Source organism: Euprymna scolopes, chromosome 16 (assembly GCF_053919585.1).
Source record: "Euprymna scolopes isolate OS-2025 chromosome 16, ASM5391958v1, whole genome shotgun sequence".
NCBI lineage: Eukaryota > Metazoa > Mollusca > Cephalopoda > Sepiida > Sepiolidae > Euprymna > Euprymna scolopes.
The window spans coordinates 139045478-139055477 of record NC_136497.1 but is presented as its reverse complement, the minus strand read 5'-3'; the positions used below and the strand labels follow the sequence as shown (position 1 = coordinate 139055477).

General features: G+C 34.7%; 1 protein-coding gene across 1 annotated transcript in view; it reads left to right on the top strand.

Moving 5' to 3' along the window:
* Window positions 1-491, top strand: part of LOC145296132 (late histone H2B.2.2-like) — a 3639-nt gene extending 3148 nt beyond the window's left edge. The window contains exon 1 of the mRNA XM_080142288.1: window positions 1-491. This exon is cut by the window's left edge and continues 3148 nt beyond it. The gene's annotated coding sequence lies outside the window, so the exon portion shown is untranslated.
* Window positions 492-10000: the final 9509 nt, after the last annotated feature.

Here is a 10000-nt window from a genome sequence, read left to right as displayed (position 1 = left end):
TTTCACATGATTGTATTTTGTGTCTGGGTGTGTTCTTAGATAGGTTTTGTATCTGACTGCCTCCGATAAGTAAATAATATTCGATTAAAGGAACTGTCAAAGTCAACTCTTACGACCTAACATCAAAAGTACTTTCAACTTTAATCATTGCACAAGCAGAAAGGCCCGGCGTATAAAAGCAACAGATTTCTTAAGACGGGGGCGCATTCAAAATGAATGTGTTTGTTTAGAATACAAATGAGCCATAATTCTGGACTTTCGTATTTTAAACTTTAATTCAAACCATTCCATAAAATATAAAATCAACAGATTATCTACAGTGCAATGTAAACTGTAATTCCTTGGAGGCAGGTGAAGATTCCTATCTATGCACCACGGTGGATCCCCGACTAGTAAACAATTTGATTGAAAAATGAGCGATTTCACATTCTTATGACAATAGTATTGTAAGTGTGGAACCTTCAATCCCGGGTAACGTCCGTTATCCCTGTTGGCATATAATCGGTCTCGGGTAGGATAATGGTGTGAATTCGTTTAGTCCGTGCATGTAATGTATGGTGGTCCCAAATGAAACTAACCAATTAAGTTTGCAAATTATGTTTTTGAATTTAAGTTGAATATTGGTTATTCGTATTATTTGGATTCATCGGACTACTGCTCTCATCTTGAGTGGGTTTTCACAACATTTCACAATTTTTACGTCTCGATAGATGTAACCTTGAAAAAAAAATCAATTGTAAAAGTGACCTTCTCCTGAAGGTTCAATTCTCAGTGTGCGCGAGCGAAAAATAGAATTGCGAATTACTTAGGCCACCTATCCAGTCATGGTTGATGGAACAAGAACACACTACCCTTCCCCTCGTGAGGGAAAAAAAAAAAGTTCCGTTTGAAATTCTATCCAAATTCCCGAGTTCGACAAGATACATCTGAAGACTGAAACGTTGTGAAAATCACTAAAGATGAGAACAGTAGTCCGAGGAATCCAAATACCAATTCGCAAAAGTTAGCGAAGGCCGGCCTTTCTCCACCGTTTTGATTTGTACCGGATTTTGTGATATTTTTTATCAGATTAAATATCAATATTCTGAAGGTAGCTGGAAAGATGGTGGGATCCTTCTACCGCTCCAGAAGATATTTTACTACTGATGCAATTCTCTATCTATATAAAAGCCAAGTACGTCCAAGGATCGAATACTGTTGCCATATCTGGGCAGGGGCTGCTAAAAACAGCCTATCCTGCCTTGACAGAGTACAAAATAGACTTCGTGGCTTAGTGGGGGATGCCCTTTTCTCTACCCTGCAACCTCTCTCCCACAGAAGAGACGTTGCGAGCCTATCCTTGTTTTATCGTTATTTCCATGGCAGGCGCTCGTCTGAACTCCAATCTCTGATCCCCCCTCGCCAATATTTCACGAAAAACACCAGTCTAGCTGAATCCACTGAAAAATTTCCCCCACTCTATATCTGTGCCTAAATCAAAACGTGGATTCCATGAACAAAGCTTCTTTCTTAGAACTGCACGCCTGTGGAACTCTGTTCCGTCTGCCTGCTTCCCACCGGACTACAACTTGGATGTCTTCAAGTCCAATGTTAACAAATTCCTAATGATCCGCCCCTTAAGTAAACACTTCATCAAATCTCCACACTAACGTAATGTACTTGCAATAACCCTTATCCCTGAGTGGCTTCCGGGCCTTGATGAGTGGTGATCACTGTGTAAAAAAAAAAAAACTACTGATAACGTTTCGATGCTTCAAAAAAAAAATTATAGTCATGATTTAAGCAATTGAGATTACGGAGAGATTCGAATTCACTTCCGACTTTTCTCGAAATATACAAATTAGCAGACAACTATTTTTCTTTCAATTAAAAAGATCGTTTCGACTTAATACGTACTTTTTTTTATATCTTGATTGCTTTGTAAAATTTTCATTTAGAATTTTATTTTATCTATTTTATTTCTAAAAAGTTTTTTTTAAACCATTGCACATAAAGACTAGCAGGCCGCCTGGCATTGCCCGGTCTCATAAAATATGATATTTTGATTAATGCAGATTTGGTATTTATCATATTGGACTCTATATATAGTTATGATTAAAAAGTTTAAAAAATGACTCGTGCGCAACCACTGAGAATCGAAAACAAAACGTTTAGTTTACGATTTACTTTTTCCTTTGACATTAATGCCTGAGCTATGAAGACATGTTCACAAGGCTAAAAATTTAAGCCTAAACCGATAGCTACTACGTTACGCATGTATATTCACAATGCCGTCGTTCGATCTTCAGCTGGCAAATTTCATTTTTAAAATTTTCACATTTTTTTACCGATTTTCACCAGCTAAAAGACAAATATATGGTTTCGAATACCCTATATATTAAGTTTCATGTCTGTAGACAAAAATCTGACAGGAGTTTGGTAGGCAAAACTTTTTAAACAAATATATATATATCATTAATGTATATAAAGAGGTTTGTGTTTACTATAAGCTTTTTACGCAAATATTACGCAAGTATAAATCATGTAGAATATCTGCATCAATATAATTACACGTAATAGTTAACTAAAGATAATTATCTAAAAAAAAAAACGAAAAACTAATAGGGAATTAAAATATGCAAATTATCTATATCTTTTAATATGAATGCAATTCCACGACCCATATATAACAAAGTTGTATTTTCTTTTTAGATAAAGTTTTTAATATGAATATCAATACACATATATAGGTTCGATCCTCGGCTTTGGGATAGGTGCTAGTCTAGCGGCACTGATGAGTTGTGATACAACGAAACAGGACTGTATGTCGATGACTACAAATATATTTTATAAAGCCCCCCTCTTTGGGTCGAGCAATATTGTAAATAATCTCACTCGCTACTTAATTCGGCTGAAAAAATGCGAAGCTCGCGGTTTGTTTACAAACAAACGTTTGAGCACTTTACAAGTGGCGGACTGATGTTTATTTAAATAGACATTCGGACTGATTAGTTGCGGGCACCGCTTCCGTGGTCAAGGGGTAGAACTGCCGACTGTCATCACGACGGTTCTAGGTTCGATCCTCGGCTTTGGGATAGGTACTAGTCTAGCGGCACTGATGACTTGTGATACAACGAAACAGGACTGTATGTCGATGACTACAAATATATTTATATATATATTTATATATATATTTATATATATATATATATATATATATATATATATATTTATATATATTTAAAAAAAAACATTTTAGCTTAATTATTGGAATTCTTTTGACGAGTACTTTGTATATCTTATCTGTTTGCGGACTATTATTCCCATCTTTTATGGTTGTTTTAACGACGTTTCGGCTTACTATTCCTTTGGCGTTCGTCAGGTTGTTAACCGCGACGGAATATGACTGTACATTCAGTAATTACTGCCTTCCATAGTTGTCGTCTCGCCACGTTTTGGCCAAACAATCCTTTAGTCGACTTTGGGTAGGATTGAAATTGCTATCCTCAGAGAATGCTCAGCTGGAACTGTAGAGATTCAACGTCTCTATCTACTGCGAAAGGCGATCAAGGTTGGAATTTTTGATCTTATAAATCCAAGTGTTTTTTTCTGATCTTCCATTTTCGGGTCCATACCGAATGGTATATATTTTAATTGGAATTCTTTTGAAAAAAAAACCCCAAAAATCAAAAGAACTTGGATTTATAAGATCAGAGGATTAGTTGGCCAAAACGTGGAAGTTTCAGTATCCCTATCCTGTCGCGGTTAACAACCTAACGAAAGCCAAAAGAATAATTGTCGAAAACGTTGTGAGATAACAATAAAAGCTTAGGATAATAGCTTGCAAATAAAATATGAAAATAGTAGTCCGAAAAGACAATTATTGAACGTCTTCGTTTTCTAGTCATAAATTTCTTTTAGATCTTCTAATTTCAAAATTTCTACGGTGGTAAGATTTAAATCTTGCCGCTCTAATATACATTTTATGCTTTGTCTATTCTGTTGCAATGTCGTTTAAATTAATCAATTAATCATATTTAATAATTCTTCTCATTTTAAACTTAGCATTACATCTAGCTCAGGGGTTCTCAACCGGGGTCCACATGGACCCTAGGGGTCCATGGAATATTTCTGGGAGTCCACAAGCAAAACATAACAAAACTTATTATCATTATCATCATTATTATTATAGTTGTAGAATACTTTATTTGCATTAAATTAGTTTTTATTCCAAAAATAAAACTTAATTATATAATATTTCTTTAATTATTAAAACCTCAAAATTTATATTAGTGAAAAATAGAAGATTGTCTTATGACCAATAGTTATGAAGAGGTCCACCAAGATAAAAAGAAGGGAAAAGGGGGCCATCAGTAAAAAAAAATTGAGAACCACTAAGCTAGTTTAATATTTAACTTCTGAAAAAAAAAAGATTACGAAGAACTATTCTCTCTTTAGTTAATGCTGACAAAGGGAGATAACTTTAACATTAAAAATTCAATGTTTCTAATTTATTACTAGCTGGCAGCCCAGAGTTGCCCGGTCGAAAAAAGGCTTAAATATATTTGAATTCATGCAAATTTCGTATTTATTATCATAAATTCATTTCTTTATCTGTTATTATATTGTACCTAATATATATTAATGATTTCCAAAGTGTATATATATATATAATGTTTTTATTTGTTTTTGTTAGCGATACTCATTGAACGAATTCAATTATTTATACAAAAGTGCATTTTTACCTAAATGCGAGTTGGGAATAATGTTCTCTTTGACCAATTTGGTACCCCCTAAATGGGGAGCGGCATATATATATTATTTTTAAAATATAATTATCCACTGACACGTGTTTCGTCGTCTACGACTCATCAGCCACTCTGATGAGTCGTAGACGACGAAACACGTTCGGCGCCATCAATTAATATCGAAACCAAAACATATAGCTCTCCAGCCCAATCTGTTTGCGTATGAAATAAATCTATACTATACAAAACTGTAGAAATAAGGCTGTTTAACCTATCATTAGCGTATGATCAAAATAGAAAAAAAAAAACATTCGTAAATCGACCCGTTTTTTTTTTTCTATTTTAATCGCTTAGCAGTTATTTTAGCCGCTAAAACCAAAATCGAAAATGTGCTCCGGATCCAAATATCCTATATATCAAGATTCAACTCTTTAGAACAAATATTCAGATAGGAGTTTGGTGAAACCTTGTCTCTCTCTCTCTCTCTTTCTTTTTCTCTCTTTTTCTCTCTTTCTTTCTTTGTCTCTCGTTCAGGAATATTTCTGCGTGCGTTATATAAATTCTGTGCATAGACAGAATTTCCCTACGCAATAACTCTGTCAATTTTTAATCTACAGACTCGAAATTTGATATACAGGGTACTGAAATTTGGGAAAATTAATGTGATCTGTTTTCGGCCAGAAATTTGTCGATTAAGGGGTCAAAGTTCAACGATTTGACATTTGAGAACTCTACCAAACTCCTCTGAAAATTTTGGGTCTACACACTTGAAATTTTAGATATAGGTTTCTTGGACATGGATCTAACTTAATAACTTGATTTGAGCCCAAAACAATAAATTTTAAGGGGTCATAATAGTGGTCAAAGTTTAAAAAAAAATTGACCTCTGCGGTCTCTTCCAAATTACTCAGACAATTTCTGGTCTAAATATTTGAAATTTTTTTTTCCTTTTTGTTTTTTTTTTTGTTTTTTTTTGTTCAACATACACCTCCAAATACCCGGGCAACCCCGGGCAACCCCGGGCACCCATGCTAGTATATATATACACGAGAGAGAGAAAAATATATTAAAATAAGTTCATCCTTTTGCGTATTTTTTCATCTAGAATCCTAGTCTCAACAAACCTTACGTGAAACATTGATGAGTCATTGATGGCTTCAAAACTTGATTATTTATTTTCAAAGAAGCGTTAGTGTCGTTCTTAGCGCGTACGAACCAACCAAAAAAACAATCATCATTTTTTTCCTGCCTCATTCGTTTTGTTTGTTTGTTTTATTGTAGGGTTTATTTGTGTTTTAGTGATTTGAATTCGTGCTATACTATTTGACAGGTTGCATTACCGTATGCGCGTGTTCGCTAGTGACAAGATTCACAGGGAAAAAGGGCCTCCGAGACTTCCATGCGGTGGATCTAAATGGGTCCCTTCGGATTTTTGAAAGGGAATGATTTATGAGAGTACACATAAGATAATTTCACTGCGACAAAATTATATATATATATATATATATATATATATATATATATATATATAAAATGTATATATATATATATATATATATATATATATATAAAGTCCTCGAGCGAAAGAGCAGGACACAAAATGTTTTAAATAATAATCGAATAACAATAACAAAGACTTTCGCTGGTGAGGACTACTATTGACCGTAACCAGTTATACAGTCCTTTTGAAATTTTCATCTCTATTTTTCTCGTTATGTACTGAATATTTGTTTATGAAACCTGTATGAAATATGTTCCTTATTAAATTTTAAAGATTTTCTGTTCTGAGAGAAGTTTAAAAAAATTTAATCTAAATGTTATTTTTAAGTTTTTGTTTAAAAAAAACAGATTTGCTCATTATTCAAATAGGTATTACAAAGAAGGGGTGCAAAAATGAGTTGTGGTTTGAGGAGAAATACAAACTGAAATATAGAGATTATTCAGACCTGTATTAATAGAAAGAGGGGGGTTGCAAAAATGAGTTGTGGTGTGAGGAGAAATACAAACTGAAATAGAGAGTTTTAAAATATAATCTTAAATATAAGTTAGAAAAGTATTTCATCCAAGGTATGAAAATTGTTAAACAAAATGCTTTTACTATAGGCTTTAAAAATAAAGGTACACGATTTAATTTTAAATTTATCTTCAAAGTGCACTTTTATAAATTTTACAAAGTAAGGTATAAAAATTTAATTTAAATTGAATCAAAAAATTACCTTGGATTTATTTTATGTAATGAACATTTTGGTGCACTTTTAAAGTGCACCAAAATGTTCATTACATAAAATAAATCTTTCATCTAGGAATTAATGATATAGATATAAAAATTTCAATGATATTGTATGAGATAATCTTTGATTTACTCTTTCAATTCGTAGATTAAGTTCTTCATATTTTTGCCCTCTTTCAAGAGATATTAATTTGAGGTTCTCCTGCAGGAGATGTCTCCTTGAACTACTTTAGCTTTTTTCGCTCACATTACCCTATTCCTAGCAGCGGGCCAATATCAGTGGATTATTTTTTTTCTACCAAAAGGGTCATTAACAATGTTTCTATTTTAATGTTCAACGTATTTTACACTGATATAAACTATTGCACAATAAAAAATAATTGAATTTAAACAAAACCCTCCTATCTCACTGCTGATGCAATTCTCTATCTATATAAGAGCCAAGTACGCCCAAGGATGGAATACTGTTGCCACATCAAAGCAGGAGCTGCTAGAAAGGACTTTTCCTGCCTTGATAGAGTTCAAAATAGACTTTGTACCCTCGTAAAAGATATCCTTTTCTCTTTCTTTCAATGCCAGGTCTTATCTTAACTTTCACGTGAAACACCCGTTTAACAGAAACCACTATCAATAATTCCCCCACTCTCTATCTGTGCCTAAACCTAAACGTAGATTCCATGAACAAAGCTCCTTTCTTAGAACTGCACGCCGGTGGAATTGTCTTCAGCTGTCTTCAAGTCTAACGTAAACATACTGTTGCCACATCTGGGCAGGAACTGCTAGAAAGGACTTGTCCTGCCTTGATAGAGTTCAAAATAGACTTCGTAGCCTCGTAGGAGATGCCCTTTTCTCTTCCCTGCAACCTCTTTCTCACAGAAGAGATGTTGCGAATTTGTCTCTCCTGTATCGTTATTTTCATGGAAAGTGTTCGACTGAGCTTCAATCTATGCCCCCCCTCGCCAAACTTTCACAAGAAACACTCGTTTAGCTGAAAACACTATCAATAATTCCTCCCACTCTTTTTTGCATATCCCAGAAAAAATAATAGCGTTATATGTTGTTCTTTCTAACTGCATTTATGGGGTCGGCCAAAATGTTCGTTCGTTTTTGTTAAGTAGATATTAATGCAATTCGTTTTTCAGGTTCAACTTGAGAATGCATATGATTTATCTGTTTATCAAAACACTCGTCTAGCAGAAACCACTATCAATAATTTCCCCCACTCTTTATCTGTGCCTAAACCTAAACGTAGATTCCATGAACAAAGCTTCTTTCTTAGAACTGTACGCCTGTGGAATTGTCTTCAGTTTTCTTGCTTTCCAGCTGACTACAATATGGTCGTCTTCAAGTCTAACGTAAACAAGTTCTTGATAAGCTTGTTAACAAATTTACCGAATTTCCATTACTTACGATTACTATATTGTCCAATTGTCTACTGTACACTCTTTAACGCATATCCTCGAGTGGCCTCTTGGCCTTGATAAGTGGTGATGCCTATGTAAGAAAAATATTATTTTTCTTATTTAATCAAGTAAAAATTCCATTTTTTTTTTGCTTAATTTCTAAATTTAAAGAAAAATATTCTTGGAAATTATCTCATTTAATTTTATTTTTACTGTATAATAATTTATTTCAGTTGATAACTAAATTTTAAACGCTATGTTTTTTTGGGGGGGTTGCATAGTTATTTTCAATCTAAATTCAATTTTGACGTTTTCTTTTGGGCATTGCATTGTTAGGTACCGTAATTTGCTTTTTTTTTACAAAGAAGTCACCACTTATAAAGGCCCGCAGGCCACTCGAGGATAAAGGTCAATGGGTATACATTAGTCAATGGTATTATAGCGTAGTAATCGTAAGTAGTGGAAATTTTGTGAATTGGATTACTTAGGGGGATGGTCATCAAGAACTTGTTTACATTGGACTTGAAGACAATCAGATTGTAGTCTGCTGGAAAACAGGCAAACAGAAGAGAAAAACGAATTGCATTAATATCTACTTAACAAAAACGAACGAACATTTTGGCCGACCCCATAAATGCAGTTAGAAAGAACAACATATAACGCTATTATTTTTTCTGGGATATGCAAAAAATTTTGTTTATTCTTCAGTTGCTTCTGAAATCACAGTGTGTGTGTTTTTTTTGTTTTGTTTTGTTTTTTGTTTTTTTTTGTTTTTGTTTTTGTTTTTTTACCTAGATGGTTTATTACTACTGCAACTACATTGGTAACCTTTATAAACCATGCCCCTGTGCTCGGACAATATCGATAAACCCTAATGCGGGAACTTGTACACGGGAAACTGTATTCTACAATAAACAATTACAAACATATAAACAATGATACATTGTATGTTAAGCGATATTTTTAACTGTATTTTATGACGACGGTCCACCATGGCGGCCGGTATTGTATCGTTCCGTTGCAAAGTCATCGATTTTGGTGCTATTGCAATGCATTTCATGTTCGAAAGACATATCCTTGACTGAACAATTTATCGAATCAGTAGAGGTAAGCTTTTGTTGCCGGGGGCGCTAAACGTGCTGGGCCCTACGATTGGATTTGCGACCGGTCGAAAAAGAGTGGGAGGGAGATACTTGTGAAACCAAGGTGTGAGAGCAGGGAAAAAGAAAAGAAGGAAGGGCTGATTTGTTTTGGGTAGGGGGATAGAGCTGTTAGCGTTGGCATGAGAAAGAGATAAGAGGGCAGGAAAGAGAGAGAGAGAGAGAGAGAGAGAGAGAGAGACCAAGTGTGTAAGTTTGTAAAGTCGAGCCTGATCGATTTCACCTCAAGTCCGGCTCGCTATACGTCCCCTGCTGGTTATCGATCGGAGTGTCCCCTTCGGCGCAACAGTCCAAACGGGTCCGTTTAATCCCAGTCTCGGCGGTGCACGCCAGGGCTCTTTCACTGACCTGCCAACCAGGGCCAAGTCCCTTCCCGGGGGAGTTGAAAATTCACTGATTAACTCGACTGTTAAGATTAAATAAACGACTCTCTTCGATCACATGAAACCCGGCCACACCCACATTTCACATACCGTCACT